This window comes from Larus michahellis, chromosome 9 (genome assembly GCF_964199755.1).
Source record: "Larus michahellis chromosome 9, bLarMic1.1, whole genome shotgun sequence".
NCBI lineage: Eukaryota > Metazoa > Chordata > Aves > Charadriiformes > Laridae > Larus > Larus michahellis.
In genome coordinates this window covers 31,344,022-31,361,475 of record NC_133904.1, presented here as the reverse complement: position 1 = coordinate 31,361,475, position 17,454 = coordinate 31,344,022, and the positions used below count along the sequence as shown (strand labels likewise).

Sequence of the window (17,454 nt, the reverse complement as noted above, 5' to 3'; positions counted from 1 at the left end):
TGGTTTCATGTTATTAGTGCTCATTTTTCCTCTCTGTTGTCTAATGGACTGGTGTCACTATCCCTGCCTTCCACCCCCCAAATTTCCTGCTTCCAATAAGGTTTTGATACTTAAGATTCCTCTCTAGTTTCCTGCATTTTTCTCTTGTGTTTTCTAGCTTGTGTTATTCATTCATAGTAAGCTAGACCCAAATCACTACAAGTTTTCGGTTGCATTTGGTGTGGTGTTGTGTTTTTTTTTTAATTTCAGATAAATTAAAAGCTTGTAACTTTATCCAAGTTGTGTTTTTCTCTGTTTCCATCCATCCACTCACGAAAAGACTTCTGTTAATGAGAACGCCTACTGCATCTTGGACAATGTCACTGATGACACATGAGGCGACATCGCAGTGGTGGGGGGTTGGGGGGGTGTCTGCTGCACAACCTTGAGTTCTGCTCTCTCAACTGCAATGTCATGAACTCTGCCTAAATGAGTTTCTTCCAATGTAGTAGGTTTTTTGTTTGTTTGTTTTTCCCTCCACACCCACCCTCCTTTTTTTTTCTTTTTTTTTTTTTAATAAACTATAAACCAGTTCACCAGGTTCACTGCACTGACCTGCATACACATGATGGTTTGGACATAAAAAGGGAAATTTATGGGAACCTCAGGGAACTTTATATTGGAAGCTGGGTATCTAGTAATCGTCTGATGTTTTAGACTCTATCTTAAACGATACTTAGGGAGAAGAAGAAAGTGACAGGTAGAAAGATCTAATTTTTTTACGCTTAAAAATCTTTCACAACAAATGAACATTTCTAGTTATGTGTAGCATCTGTGTTAGAAAATAACCAGTCACTAAAAAAGAAGTTTGCTTAAAACGAGTCTTTGTTAATCTTAGAAGGAAATAGGAATTGTGGACAAGGCTGTTATTCTTTTAGTGTCTCCCTCCATTTACCCCCCAGTCAAATATATTTAGAAATAAGTGTGGGGGTTTAACAATGACTGGGAAGTTCTTTTAAGAAAATCATGTTTTTCTGACCATCATTGTGGTCTTTATGAGGAGGTATATGATAGAGAAAACAGCAAGTCTAACAAAGCAACAGAAGCACAGTGGAAATAGAAGCGGAAGATAAGGGTAATTCTGTGGGAATGAGACTTGTTAAGGTTGGGTTTCAAAGCCAATCTAATGTTGTACTCTGTACTGTAGAGAAAGACGGATAAAGTGGTAGCATTTTGTCTTTCCTACAATTTAATTTAGATTTGTTCAAAACGTTTTCTTGCCTTTTGACTTCAGGTGCAAATGACCTGGAAAACAGGTTGCCTTTCTGGTACCAAAAGAATGATGTTGGAATTTAATTCAGGACTCTGAACTCCAGTTTGTGTATTCTTGGTAATGTAAGAGTTCTGGTTGAGGTGTTCATTCACAACATTTCCAAAACTGTTTCAGCTGCTGTTTGGATCCCAACAATTGACATGAGATGGAAATGGAGCTATGAAAGTGTCTGAGAAATATCAGTATACTGAAAAAAACAAACCCCAAAGCAAACCTGGAGCAGTTCTTCTAATTGAAGGCTACTTCAAACACTTGTCTCTAAAGGTAAAGTGTCTGCCATTCTTGGCATTAAAATTGGGTGTTTTCTGTTTTATAGGTTTTATATTATTGGTAGTGATTATATTGTAATGACTTCTCTCTGTTAGTACTATGGGGGAGTTAAATCAGCTGGAACGTGCACTGGTAAGAGCCGGGAAGTCCTAGGTCACTACCAGTTTTTTACAGTATTAAGGAATGTTAATGGCAGGTGCATTTTTATGTCAGAAAGAGTTGCAGAATTAAGTAGGATAACATTACTGTGTCAGGATAGTGGGAAAATAAATGCGTAACAGCTGTTATTAGACACCGTAAGTACAAAATAAATCTGTTCCCAAGAACACCATTGTGAATGAAAAAGGAGAGAGGGAGAATAATCCCTTGCTAGTAGCTTTTAGCATGGCGGGATAAGCTTCTTTCTGATGTTTTTCAGGATTTCACCAGATAGACTAGGGATTCTTATACAGATATTGTTACCTTGGCAGAAAACTCAGGTGTCTAATCTTTATTAAGTTTGTTTTTACTAAAGATTCAGTAAACTGGAGGAAAATTGGTACTTACAGCAGATTTGCATATTATTTGGTTTTGATGAAAATGTTGGTTTTGCCAAACCTTCTGGAACCTGCAGGGAATTGGAAGAAAAAAACCCCCAACAGTTACTCATACACTTCTGTTTTTCTATTTGTAATTTCTGCTTCTTTTTAACAGATGTCTGTATGCTTCAATTTTCAGGTGCTGCGCTGTTGTGCCTGATCCATCGCCTTCTCTGGTTTCCAGAAACTGGTATGTATGAACTCGCAGTCACTGTTTTAAGTGATTAAAGCCCTGTAAAGGACAGTGAGTTACATGTGAAAATCTCGCTTCTGACTTAGTGATAACATGGGAAGTATCCAAAATAAGTCAGTTCATGTAACACATACTTTTTGGTTTCCAGTTCCCATGGGAATATGTCAGCAGACAAGCTACGCTATTAAGTTAACCAACACAAATTTGCCTTACAATTTTTCCATTCATTCAAATGGGACGTGAATATTTTGTTTCCTAATCTGCACAATTACCCTGGAGCTCGTGTTGCAGCATGTCAGTACAATGACAGCTTCCCCTGAATGACAACTCACAGCTATAGTGAAAAATGACAGGATTTGTAAACCAAGTTTGTTTAAAGAAAAGACTCAGTTCTTGAGTGACTCTCTTTCTCAGTGGCATCGCAGTTAATCATTACTGCATTTTACAATACACCTTAGATATACTTATTTTTAAATGGATCTAATTGGCATGCTTAAATGGACTGGTAATGATGTGTAATTCTGTGTTGCAGAATATGCTGTACTAGGACCTACTAACATAATATTGTTGATAGCAATTAGAGGATGCTCAGAGACGTTTTACATGTTCTACAATGCGATCTAGTGAAAACAAGTCAGTAGTGATGGGACTCACAGTTTGTAAATGTTTACCTTAGTGGCAGGCTTTTGTATCATGCCTTTTCTTGTCACTTGGGCAGTTCCTGTCACTAGCCTTTTTTCTAATGGGGGCCTTATTTTTCATGTAGCATAAGCCACTGCTTGTCTCCCTGAATGTCCGTTTGTATGGCACTCTGTTATATATGATATTTCGTTCTGTTTATCCTTAAGATTCTTCAATAGCATCTTGCTTAACGAAAAAAGTGAGATGAGTATTTTACACTCATGAGCGTAGGAAAGGAGTCTTGGACTGAAAGCTGACTGGGAAGCTCTTACATGATTTTTATTGTCATGAATGGTGTAGCAAGAACTCTGAATATAAATCACTGTAAGGTTTGCTGTGTAGTTTAAACATGAGTTTTGGAACTCAAACTCGTGTCTGTGCTATACATTGGCTGTATTTAATTTCAGCTCTTGGGATGAGGGATTGACTGTGACATTTGTATGGCAGGTAGCATGAGCCTCTATTTGTACTCGCAGGCCAGAAGAATTGCTGCGAAGTATCTATCTAATTCTAATAATGTGATTCCCCCCCCGCAATAAGGAAAATAACTCCCAACATTATAAGTGCTTTTGAACACTTGCAAAGCGTTCAGAAAGTTTTAAGGTGTAGTAAGACAGAAGTCTTCCCATAAGTATGCTGCAGACATTAAAGAGACTAAGGCTCTTGTTCTGATTTCATTTTTCTTTTGTTGTATAAATATATATATAGTACATAAAAAAAAAAAAACCCATTGGAGATTATCTGAATTGGTTCATAAAACCTTGCTGGTTTGCAAATCATTATGATATTTTAACAGCATTGCCTGTTTCTGAGTTAGTATCTGTAGGCATCTTGCATTATATTATACTTTTGGAATTGCATCTGAAACCTGTGGCTACACAATACTGTTTCAGAAACTTGGTATTTAAGGTTGAAGGAACGGACCAACTTCTGTGTAAGGTCTCCGGTGTGAAATTCTGGTTGTGGGAACTTTTACAGCTTCTCCATTGTTTCAGTAATGCCGATGGTTTTGCCTTTTCACTGCACTTCAGTGGAAGCAGCTTTTTTTTTTTTTTTTTTTTGACTCTTTACTTTCAGCTTACCTTCTTAGGTTCTTCATGTTTATGGCCATTGATTTTCTTGAGATATTCCTGCAACATCTAAGAAATTCTTCCCTAATTAATCATGCCACATATGTTTGGTACCAAAACCCTGAGACTTTGAAAGAAGCACTGCTTTCTAGGGAGCGTATGCATCTATACATTTTATTCACTATATGTAGATATCTATGGCTGGTAAATGTTTGGTATATTGGTAGTTGAAGAAGGTCTCTGTGAAAAGGATGACTCTGAAAAAGCTGATGATTTTGAATTTCCAGTAATTAGATGACAGCCAAATAATTTCACAAACATTAAATAACCTTAATGAATAAATAGGATTTCTAATGCTAAATAGTTAATGACTATGACAATTTGTTTTCGGCAGTTGAAAGGCATTTAAAATATTCCAATATTTTACTGTGCTAATGCTTAAATTATATTACTTAGGATAATAATAGGACTTTAACTTGCATTTCTATTACTTATATGCCTATAAGATTTCCCACAGACATTTAGTACTAGCCACTGTGGGGCAGCTGGCTTTACCAAATTACCACTTGCAAGATCCAGTACCTCATTTTCCCCCATACCTGTGCTCTAGATACTTTTTGTGTGATGGGTTATGAAAGCTCTTATTCAGAAGAATCAGCAACCCATTTTTTAGTAGAGTTCGTTCAAAAATGTTTTGCAGTCACAGATAGTATTGCCTGGGCGTTTTACATAAAGCAAAGCTGAGTTTTGTATAATAGAAACAGAATATATAATGTACAGCAAATAGTATTTGTGATCTTTCTGCTCCCAAATTCTACTACCTGAAACGGAAGGAATTGTTTTGTTTTGTTTCTGTTTGTGATCACTCATTCACATTTTTCCAGTGGCCAAGGATAGCTGGTCATAAATGAATGGATCTACGTCTAGTGAGTCTGGCAATTATTAGAACTACTTTAAGACTGTTTTTTAGAATTGCTGACATGACTGAGACTAGGTGAAAAAACATCTAATAAAATACTGTATCTTCCTAAGAAAAATGTAGAGTTAATGTAAGATAACATGTATTTGATGACAGATAACCCAATGTAAATGCATGAAATAATTATCATCACCTACATGAAGATAAATAGCTTTTCTGAACTAGCAGACTTTTCCATATAAAATGCTACTATTTTACCAGTTTTTCCCATTTTTTTTGCCAAATAAATTTTATAATGGCCATAAATAGAAAGTGTGATATGCCTACGTAAGCATTACGGTATTAACAGAGGGCATTTTCTTGTTATTCTATTTAATTGAAATAAATGACATTTTTACTTGAAAAATTGTTTTATAGCACTGCCACTTGAAAGAAATGCTGTTCCTTCCAAATGTGTGGAATCAGATGCACACGGATGGTCAGCATGTGTGTGGCTGGGATTTTATGACCATAATGCTACCTTTTGCCAGGTATATCTGAAATGGAGATCTGCATCTGTTATCCTGGCAGACCGGGACAAGAAGCTGTCAGCCGGTATGGCAATGTTGGAGGGGAAACATCACAGTTAGTTCATTCTGTTCTGGAAAAAAACCACTGCCACACCACAAGGACTTGTCAGGAAAAAAGTGTCCATGTTGGTATAAAAGAAGGGTCAACTAGTACTATCAAAACCAATCCACACTTCAAAAAAAAAATATTATAACAGTTTGAAAGTTTTTTGCTATGAGTTGGAAAGTATTTCCGTTCATGCACATGTAGAGAGAGTAGAATGAAGATAAATCTTGTAAACATGAAAATTACTAAGGATTCCAGGCCAAGATGGATTAACTGCCAGGCAACTATTTCATATCGTATTTGGGAAGTTGATTTAGGATCCAAAACAAGTTCTCTGAAATGTCTGCATTTCATCTGACAGACTGATATCCCATACTTAATCAAAGTAGCATTTCTAGTACATCAGTACACTAAATCAATACATATTCACATGAGGAATTAAATGACTTTCGTATTTGCTGTGTGCTGACTACTCTGTACATGTCTGGACGCCTCCTTACTCTTGTTGCTCCTGTTTTGGGGAGAAGCAGTTCTCATTTTGCTTTTTGTAGCTAACAGTAATTTAACAGATATTAGCTGGCAGCATTTGAAAATGTATTTATTTCTCTAGATCTCTTACTGTAAGCGTTTCTCCTCAGCCTCATCAGAATGTTTATGGTGCCAAATTTGGCCTCAGACCGTGCCATCTTTTTTGTTAGAAACCCAACAATTACTTCAGTGTATTCGTAAGGATGCTCTTCATATAGACTATCTTCCTCTCTCTCCTGGCATTCCTTCTTTAGCTAGCCTTGGCTTTAACTCCATAGCAAGCAGTCACTCCTCCTATATACCACAAATAGTTATACAAAATAATGTAAGGGTTGCCATTTTACTGCTGATACTGAAAAAACATCTTTCTGTGAAACAGCAGAAAAAACATATTTTATTTTGTCACTTAGCTTTCTCATTTAGTGTCCTGTGGAAATAATGTCTAAATGTTCGGGCGTAGGACACCCTATGTTTGGTAATCCCAGGAGTGGGCCCAGCACCAGGGTAGCAGTCCAGTCCTGCATGTGATTATTCCTAACTTGTTCCATTAAAATAAGTAATGCAGTTGTTGACACACTCATGAGAAAAATAACAGCTGCACGCTGTTTTTTCCACGCTGTTATGCGTACTGACAGTCCATGTGGGTGTGGTATTAAGGCCTCATGGGCAGGCGTTTTGGATGACTTCAATATTCGCAACTGGCAAATCCCCAAATGAATCATGGAGGTCACCTCAAATGAGTTAACATTTCTCGAAATAAGCTTCTGTAAAAATCTCAAGTGTCTGGGTGGCATCTTCTGAGCAGCCAGGCTGGTGAAACTTTTCACTCGCTGCATAGCAGTAATTGTCTTGTATAAACATGTCAAGAGTATCCCAAATAAGGCCTGATTATATGTGATGAGTAACAGAGAATATACTTTCTTTTTAAGCTGCGTATGCTTTTTGATTTTCCTTATGAGAAGATACACATGAATGTACTTTCACACAGCTCGTTGGGTTACAACTTGAACAGTATGTTAATATTTGTGTCGCTTTAACTGAAGGTGTCATCACTGAAGTATTGGGACCTAGTAAGCGCACTAGTTAATGATGTATAGCTTTCTGGCTTGGCTGGGAAGAGATTTCACTACTCCTGCATGAGTACAGTTCTATTGACTTTTTAAGGCCAGCTGATAATAAGTAGAACATTGCCACCTTTTGGTCATAAAGAAAAGGCATACGGTTAAAGAAGACGCATTTTATGCAGGTTGGGGATGCTGCAGCAAAACTACGTAATGGTATATTCATTTGTAATGTAACTGCTCCGTAATGGTAGCCCAGTTCAGTGGAGGTTGTTGGCATTGTTTGCTTTGATTGTGTGTATTTCATACCACGGTGATGTGTTTAGAGAGAATATATTATGCTACATACTAATTAGGCTTTCCTGAGGACTGAATTACATATGCGCCGTGAAGATAGTATGAAGGCTACCATGGTTACCATTGTGCACCCAGCAACTTATTTTATACAGTGCCAATTAATCTGAGGTAATGCTTGAGAGAGAAGAACATTGAATAAGGAATGCTAATGTCTCAGCTGAAAGATGGAAATTAGATAGAAAAGCACAGCTTTTATTTAAGATTATATGTCAGGGTCAGCATTTATAAACGAATCCACCTGTAAGACTAAAACCAACAGTTCTGTCTTACATAAAACCCAGTATCTCTCTAGGCCTAATTGACACACAGGACACACTGCTGCTTTATCAAGGATATTCTCTGAATAGGAGTTTTTTCCCTTCTCATGATTTTAATGCCATATTTTTGCAATTCAGACTATAATTGGGGATTATTGCTATGTTAGAAAGGGTGCAGTTTCATGATGCAAAGACATCTAATCCCATCTAAATGCAGGTTACAGTTGCTAGGGACAAAACTTACGCCTCTGGCCAAAGACTTCTAAATGGCGAGAACTGAGCATAGTATACAGCTCTAACTCCTTCCTCTTCCTGACAGCTCAGTTTTGCTCAGGTTATGTTGCTTCGTAGTCAGCTTGTCCCATCGGTGTGAGGTGTAAGGCAAAATTCACCTACCAGCCATACGCAATGTATGGTTATAATTCTTACACGTCCTTCTTTACATGTCCCTTTTGCATTGGGACAAATCATTTTAGTAGATGAAGAGAAACCATTTGAGAGCGTTCGGATCCAGATTCCTCCCCAGTTCTGTTGCCATTTGTAGATGAGAACTCTGAAGGAGGGTCAAGTGAAGACATTGGATAAGCTCCTGACAGAATTGCAAATTTCCTGCTTGAATGTTTTCATTAGATTCCCTGTCCCTATTTATAGCAACACAGCATAAAAAGCACTATGAATATCTGCAGAACAGTGCTGTCTAGTGTCACGGCCACGCCTCTTAATGCTTTTTTTTGCTGCCATAGCAGTCTTGTGGAGTTTTGCTGTTGATTGTCTCTGCAGCAGCTGTAAATACCTAGCAACAAAGATCTAACAGCCCTAATGAAGCAAATCACTTAACGATTGATAATGTTAACATTTTATAGTTCTTTCAGAATAAGAAGGTGCAGATAAACATTGGCGTGAGTTTAAAAATCCTTTTGATCCTTAAATTTGATTCTTACTATTTTGCAAGAATGTGTGCAAGATGGAACAGTAAATATTAAATGTTTAGAAGAAGTTTACCATTTCTTTTGATTCACCAACATGCGTGAGCAGTTGGATTTAAGTTGACTCAGCTAACTTTATACTGAAACAGATGAGGGAATCTTGTATGACCCATTCTGCTGGCTCAGCAACATCACATTCTATGGGGCTGGCAATTTTTGGCAAAAGAGTAATGGTAACAAACAGTTGAGAGGCAGTAACTTCAGCTTCCACAGATGTCCCAGCAGTTAATAGTTGCCCAAGGCAGAAGCTTTGATGCTTAAGTGATGGAATGTTTATCTTAAAAACTAGAAATTAAGCCGCTAAAATATGTACACACCTTTTCCAAGTGTTATTTGTTAACACAGTTCATTGGCTTATGTGACTTGTAACTATATTATTACTATTTTTCATTAAAAACTGTTTTGCTGTACTTAGTAAAGCACTTCAACAAAAGTAAAAGTAAAGCATTTTAAACAAAATTCTTTGATAAAAGAAAATACTGTGTTTCAGTAACTTTTCACTCTTTGTTGATAGTCACTTTTAAGCGGATTTTATAACATTCTTGATACTCTACTAGTTGGACTGAAGATGCTTAACTCTGTAGGTTTAATCACTGGACTCCTTTTACCGTATTCTATACTGAACATCTCCCTTGCAGTGCTTTGAAATGTAATATGGTTGGGAACATCTGTCTGTTAGATGCAAATCAGAAATATTTTTTTGCCCACTTAGCTTGTACTTTAACAGAGCCTTGAAATTTATATACATCTCTGTTTTGTTTCTAAGAACATGGCTTAATCAATATTTTTGCCAAAGCTGCTGATCAGAAGTAATTGTTCGCTCAAGAGGGTATAACAGAGAAGAGTTGCAGTGATTTATGATAGTAAAACGCAATTAAGTTTCTTGCAAAAATTGTTATATACCATGCACACATTTTCTTTTTTTTTTTTTTATGAGGAAACTTTCTTCTAAGGTATTTTCAGAAGAAATTTCAGGTTATTAGCCAAATAATTTGGGAAATGGTTAGCTGCTGATTCAGATCCTATGTATTAATCTTCCTGTTGAACTAAAAGAGCAGCTGCACGGATGTGTAACAAAGAATCAAGGACATTTCTTCATATCTGTTGAAGCAAGCTCATGTTTAATCATCAAGTTCTTGTCAAAAATATTTCTGCAACCTGTGTCAGTGGAATATATAAAAGTTTAGAATGGAAGTTTATATCATTATCTCACTGTCTAATTTCAATAATAAAATAATTGAGCTGTCTAAATGCCTATCAGTGGAAAACCAATGGAAATGGAAGACTGGTAATTATGCTTAGCTTTTCATTCTGATGAAATCTGCCTGCTCTCTGAACTTCTCTTCTTCCTTGGTGAAATGATTGCTTTCTATTAGTTTTTGTTATGATGCTTCCAGTTAAGTGATTTCATTTTCTGGGGGGAGGAAAAATATCATATAAAAACCTTTTGCATGTTTCCCTTTAGCTCCAGTAGCAGAAACAGTTGACTTGCAAAGAAAACCCTGTACCTGACCAACTAAAGAGCTGAGGGCTCCAGGTAGGTCAGTTGTTGCCATTGCTTGTAGGGCTGGAAACGCTAGTTGTGGTAGCAACATATTTCAGATATTGATACATCAGGCAAGGTGGTTATGGTGTTTTTCAGAGCATCTGGTTCTTTGGATGGATGGACACACAGATGGAGAAGTTCTGAGTGACTGAACATTACTGAGGTTATTCAGCAAGCTGGCACAAATTTGTTTCTCCTCTAGGAAGCCTGCAGTAGAGCCACAGGCCATTACAACTGAAAACCTGGAACTAAAAGGACAGAAGGTAATAGGGGAATACAAGGAAAATTACATTAATTAATATTATTTTTAGAAGATTAACTTTTAAATTAAAATCTTAAGATGAAGTTTACACGTTAAGAAAAAGTAGGACATGGAATAAAAGCAACTTACTCCGTTTACAGTCCAAATGAAAGTACATAAAATGGTTTTTTTGCAATTTATGATACTTTTAGAAATTAGGACTCTTATCCTATAAACACAAAACATTAAAATGAGACCAACAAAACAATAGTAGTTTGCTTGACAGTAGCTGTCACAGAACAGCGTCTGCTAAATTATATTCAAATAAATGAAATGTTGAATTACTTACCTGTTGAATAACACACTGAATTACCCTTTTGAAGAAGGGTATCCATTGCTTCTAATGGTGTTAGTTTATCCCTCCCACCCCGTCTGCTTTACCAATTTATATAAATGCCCTGAGTTCTGGCAACTTTTCTTTTTATACTTAAGCTGTATAATTTAGCATAGTAAATAGCTGAGACTGGCAAGCAGCGTGTATCTGACAGCATATCCAGTAATTTCTTTTATATTTTGGGGTAATTGTAAGTACAGAATAAAACTGATTATTTCGGCATATGTAGCAATAGTCACAAAAGTTGGTTTTAATTTTAGATTTTGCCTATAGTCAGTTGAAAGAGGATGGTACTCTGTATTGGTTAATCTCTACTGAGGATGGAAGGAGCCAAGAACTGCCATAACTACACCTACAAAACATTCCCTTTCATCTCTTTTTGTAGCATATTGTGTGACTATGGGGGAAAAAAGTTGCATTTGTATATTGCCTGCAAGCTCATCACTTCACTGTTGAGTATTTTTTTTAACCATTCTACATGAACGGTGCTGCTTGTTGTCGAGTTTGATTGTTAAGACTTTTTACAAGGTCTTTTAAGGCATAACTCCATTTGGAGTAACTTTAAGGTTATCCTGTCCTTAAGGCGGAAGTAGTAAGACTCTCTCCTATTTTCACTGAAGCGTATGTAATGTAGAGGAAGACAGTGCTTCCAGTGAACTAAATTCTTCAGTGCGGAAGAAAGAGTCCCAGTGAGCAGAGTTTTGCTCATTTACTCCCTGCAGAGAAATGACATTTGTTCTCTACAGCATTTTCTCTTGAGAGGACCAGTTATTGGCTTATGTCACAAGCAGTCTACCGTTCCTCGGTGATATATTCCTTAAGGCATACATGGATCACTTTCAATACTCAGTGATCCAAATTCAACTCTTATTGATTGTATGAATGTGCTGGGGCTGTGAGAACAGAAATTGTACTTGTGTATGTGTTAAAGTTCATATGGTTTTCTTTCTGTCACAGTGCAGCTAGGTGTTTCTTCCACTATATGTTTTGTGTGCATATACATATATACGCTTATATATGCTTATATGAATAAAAGGCTTCAGTGGCCTTTTACTATCAGTTGGCTGCCCCTAATTGTGTTCAGCCCCCTGCCACTGACACGGACTTGCGGAGTCTGTCTAGAGAATCCTTTACCCGCTACAGCTGGTTTGAGGGTAAGCAACAGAAAAAAATATATAAATAATAGACAATATTGCTAACTTTTTTGTTGGTCTGTGGATGATTAAAGCAACTAAATTCAAGACAAGTTGAGGGGGAAAAAATTACAATGAGAAAATACTGTAAAATTTGATGGAAAGCATGTGGTATCTCCCCACATCCCTTACAATCTCCATTACTGGAGTTCATTGGTGACCTTAAGTCCTTAATTATTTTTATTGGTCCTTGAATAAAACCTATATTTTCTCTCATATGGAAAGTTTTAGGATCTTATGCTCCATTTTTCTTTTTGAAGGAGCCTTTGCTGAGATTAACTGTATAAGAATACAGTAAAATAATTAAGTGTTCTGGTAGCTGCTGGGGTAAGCAAGCCTCACTAACTTGGCTCGGGCTGTGCGGCCGAATGTCAGGAATACATGCAGTCCGATACAGTCAGCTAGGACTCAACAGTGACTGGAACTAGCATTCTTGTTATTGAGGTGTTCTGCACGGCAATACAGTTTTGCCAGGATTGAGCATGAGGGGAAAAAATAAAATTGGAAAACAATCTCAGTCAAAGAATGGGGGGACAACCCACTTGTGAACTTACTCCAGCCTGGACTCATGGCTTTTTTTAGCCTTCCTGGTTAAAATATATTAAGCCAAGTGTTCTGGTGCTTTACACAGTACATTAAACACCTTAATCATACTGTCCTCTCTTGCATTAATAAATTTAGCATTTGTATTCCTGAAGCAGCTGTTTTCTTCTCTTGCTCTATTTTAGTTCTTCTTCAGAATACAAATTCCAGCTCATTTCCATTTTTTCCAGACCTAACACTTTAAAAGTTTTGTTTTCCTGTTTGTTTTTTTAACCCTCTAGACTAAAAATTGAGTGCTTTGAGGACCACTGCTATATTTTTCCAATAAATATTCCATTTTGTTGTTAAGTATTTCCTAGTATTCTTGATGAATGTCCTTCTTTAAGGAGGGTGTTCTGGGACAATATATTTGAGACAGAAGAGCTTGTTCCTCGTCTTGAATTTTATTCAGAATTAATTGCTTTCATGCAGAACTAACTGCTGTGTTTCCACAGGTAAGTACTCGTTCTGGAAGCACTTCAGTTTTTACACATCAAAGAACAAGATGCACCATAGAGATGGAACTTTTAAGATGGAAATTAATAGTGTCTGTGCTTTGTCCTTCTGAAAACCTCAGATCCAAAATATCATGATTTTTGCAGATTCAAGTTTTGGTCATAGTTGCAGATACTGGTCAATCCCACTTGTAGCTGCAGAGCTAACTACTGTACAGTGAAGTCTGCTTCTCTTTTTAAATGTGAAAAAGATTGCTTAAAGGAGATAAATTTAAATCTCAGGCTTAGATCAAATGATTTAAAATTAATATTGTTTATCAAGACTTTTTTTTTAAACTCTGGACTTGTAAAGGCTATCAAAAATAGAAAGTCCCTAAATTTCAAATGACTAGGAAAAATATTAAATTAAGATGACATTTTTCTTCTGGAAGAAATACTTCTATGAATAAGTAGTAATTAAGAGCCTGTTCCTGTTTGTACCGTGTTTTTATAGACTTAAATGGCAGTGCTTAATGGCAGTCACCTTTACCATTAAGTAATTGACTAACTCAGGCAGGACGTCTCCAGGTAAGAGTTTGGTATAGTTCCTGAAGATGTCCCCCAGGCAGCATCTGTTGTGCCTGCACCAATTGGTATACCTAACATCTTGGTAAGATAGTCTGGCCCCTGCAGAGACTCTTTTAGGTGTTTCCTGCTGCCGAACTGACCAAGTTTACATATATAAACCACGTTAATAGAAGAAAATCTTGCAGATACAGAAATGGTGTCAACGGTTACATGCTTTCAATAGTTACATGTTTTGAATGGATGTACTGGGTCTAGCTGGGATGGAGTTAATTTTCTTTGTAGCAGCCCACATGGTGCCGTGTTTTGAATTTGTGACCAGAACAGTGTCGATAACCCACTAATGTTTTAGCAGCTGGCAACTGATGCGTACCCAGCTTCAAGGCCTTCTCTGTTTCTCATGCTGCTCCACCAACGAGTAGGCTGGGGGTGCACAAGGAGATGGGAGGTGAAACAGCCAAGGCAGCTGACCCCAACTGACCTAAGGGATATCCCATCCCACACCACATCGTGCTCAGCACTAAAAGCCTGAGGTAAGGAGAAGGAAGGGGGGGCGTTAAGAGTTATGGCACTTGTCTTCCCAAGTAACTGCTACATGTGATGGAGCCCTGCTTTACAGAACAGTGGTTTGGGAAGTCTCACCTGATCCGTCTGAAAATGCCATCGCAAGGATCCTTGTGACAAACTTCTGTTGCCGCCCGGACAGCGACCAACCATCCTGCTAAAGAGATTTGATTCCATCATGTAAGTGTTACCGTATGCCAAGATGACCATTAGTTTTATTATCATTTATTTAAATAAGTGGTCTCTCTGTGTAGCAAGGGGTAAGCCTAGGATGATGCTGAGGTTCCACGTAACACGTTAGAGATTAATTTTGCAGTAATTATTTGCTTTAACCTACTATAGAAGCAAACTGCTAACTAGGCCTTAAGATTTTGCATTTCTTATGTGCGTACTACTGTGAATGTTATGTGACAATGTCTGAAAGTGCAGTATATCTTAAAACAGGAGGGAGCAATTTAGAAAGAATTGCTTGTAGCTTTTTACATTTTAAACACAGCCTTCCTGGGAGTTTTGCATACTATTGTCAGGCCAAAACATCGTTTTAACACTGTAGGAATTAACACACCATGTTCCACAAAGACTCAAGGAAGCTGTCTAAAGTTCTAACATTAGTAATGCTTGAGAAAAAACTTCTGCAAACACTGCAGGATACTGCAAATTGCAGCACTGGAATCTATTTTATTTTAGCTGACTACCATCACTAGATGGTTAGTTATTTTTCCTCAGATCCTGCCTTTGTGCACTACACAAAGGAAAGCGTATGTTTTGTTTTATTGCCTTTACTGTGCCAGCAAACATGCAGAATAAGAATGACTGATGTTCTGTGAGATCCCTTATCTTTCATGATATGATTTCTTTAACAGCCATTCTTACTCTTCTCCCTACATATTTTTGGTGCTGAATGCAATTCAGCACTTCATATCTTTTTTTCTTACTGCCATTCTCTGTGTTTTCTACTTTTTCAGGCTTAGAGGACCGGAATGTTATTGTAACAATCATTGTTAGAAAAAGGAAAGGCAAAATGAGAGCTTTGATTATTCTTAATGCAGAGATTTTTTTATCACAGTAGATATTAATAAACCTTTAATAGAAACCTGCATTTTCTTTTATCAAGTCATTATTAAGGAAAGCCTTGAGTTTGAGGATCTTTCTCCTCTTCTTCCCACTGTGCCACCCTCCCACCCTCGCAAAAAAAAAAAAAGAGGGGGGTGCCTGCATGAATAAGACACGGTAAAAATTGCAGTCTTATCCAAGGAGGACCATACTTGGGGACTGGTGGGTTATTTCATTCTGCTTGTTAATTCCTTGTTTCCTGTGCTGAGAATTCCCATAAGGATGCCAGTTACAGGGGTAAGGTTTTGATGCTAGCTGTTGACTGGACAACTGGACCACCTCCATCAAACTTACTTTACAATAAGCCACTTCATAACCATACTTTCATAGTAGGTGTCACTTTGCACTGAATTTTGCTATTGATAAAAAGGTGAAGGTATTTTAATTGTATTATCCGTAATTATAATGGTATGGAATTGATGTAGAGATTGTTATAGAGGGAGACTGCCCAGCTTCCAATTATGAAGTTGCTTTACTGCCTTAGGAGGTCAGTACCTGTATAAAGCAGCTGCAGCAAAGGTTGCGATGAAAAGGAATGAGTTGAAGTGATTTTTATAGAAGTCACACAGCAGGTCAGCAGTAGAGCGAGGAATAAATTTTAAGTCTCGTGAGTCCCAGCCCAATGTCTTTGCAGCAAATTTCTGCTGTTGTAGAAATCTCATTACTTACAGAACAGACCAGAAGAATGTAAAAGTTGGGTTACGCACACTGTGCCAGTTGGCAATCACTGTGCTCTGTTTAAAAAAACCACCAGCCAACACTGTATTAAATCTAATTAACCTTCACCTATCTCTGATTACAAAAAAACCCGTGAAAGATGAAATGTCATCTATAGTAGCATTTTATGATCTCCTCTGAAATAAAAATATCTGGAATTTAGAGTCATGGGAGAGTAGTAAGCACACACTGGCAGAGACAGCAATAGAAATGTGTCAAATACACTGAAGGACTGGGTTGGGAGGGATGATTCTCCATCCTCTCAGGTTTCCTAGTTATCAAGATTTGGGGGGTGTTGTTCTCTTTTTAAACAGGCAATATTGCCCATTATGACTTTTTTTTTTTACACTGGCTCTATTCTTTGTTTTGAAAACATCCCATTATCTTTCCAAACACTTTTTTTATCTTTTCACTTTTTTTTTTTCCTTCACCACCTCTAAATCCGTAGGAGTGTGGTGTTTTGTTTTGTTTTTTTAACCAATGCTCAGAAACCAGAAAAATAACTTGTCATTATATTACTCTAACAATTCTGCAAAGAACATGTTAAAGTTATAGGAAGAGTTGCAAATGGGTCACTCTTTATTTATACAGAAATTACACCCAGGGTCACAAAAAAAAAACTTTAAAAAATCAGCTAGAATTATTGTTCCTTTTTACAGACTTAGAGCACCTAGTCTAAAGCACAGTGAATAGAAGAGCTTTCATCATAAGAATTTACTTGGGGAAAAGATCTGGCAGATTAAGAGTCTAATAAAAATGTGGAAAAGCTTGTCCAGCTTTCATTAATGCCATCTTCTCACTTTGTCTCGCTTCCCTCCCTGAAGGCCAATCTGTAAGTGTAGATAGACAACTCAAAGTAATTTGCAGCTGGCTGACACTCTGTAGAAAAACATCCCAAATATCTAAAGTTTATATGGAAAAAATAATTTTAAAATCACTTCTACTGCACTACCACGATCATAGGACACTTCACAAACAGCCCAGGATAAAAATTCTCTATCATAGCTTAGATTACTCAAAAATGATGGCTTTCTTAATTGGAATTGAGACACATCATTTTGTGTCATATGACCCATATAAGACTTGTTTAAGGAAGAGCTTTCCCATGTACTACTGTATCTGAAGATCCTTAGGTATTTTGATGGATACGTTAAACTGCTGGGATAAAAGAACATGGAGAATATTCATTCTAGTGCAGTTGGAGGTGGCCCTAATCACCCACAATGCGTGGACGAAAGAAATAGTTTTAAGAGTTAAA

At 37.2% G+C, this 17,454-nt stretch overlaps 1 protein-coding gene across 42 annotated transcripts in view; it reads left to right on the top strand.

Moving 5' to 3' along the window:
- The window catches only part of LOC141748935 (guanine nucleotide exchange factor DBS-like), a 243,678-nt gene that overhangs the window by 110,338 nt on the left and 115,886 nt on the right, over positions 1–17,454 (top strand). For 17 of the 42 annotated variants that reach the window (XM_074601738.1, XM_074601732.1, XM_074601742.1 and 14 more), the window contains 6 exons: positions 1,427–1,576; positions 2,300–2,350; positions 10,293–10,364; positions 10,470–10,636; positions 14,155–14,335; positions 14,422–14,546. The gene's annotated coding sequence lies outside the window, so the exon portion shown is untranslated. Of the gene's footprint in view, positions 1–1,426; positions 1,577–1,909; positions 2,062–2,299; positions 2,351–10,292; positions 10,365–10,469; positions 10,637–14,154; positions 14,336–14,421; positions 14,547–17,454 lie in introns of those variants that run through there. The other 25 variants (XM_074601727.1, XM_074601713.1, XM_074601746.1 and 22 more) reach the window with 5 other exon arrangements.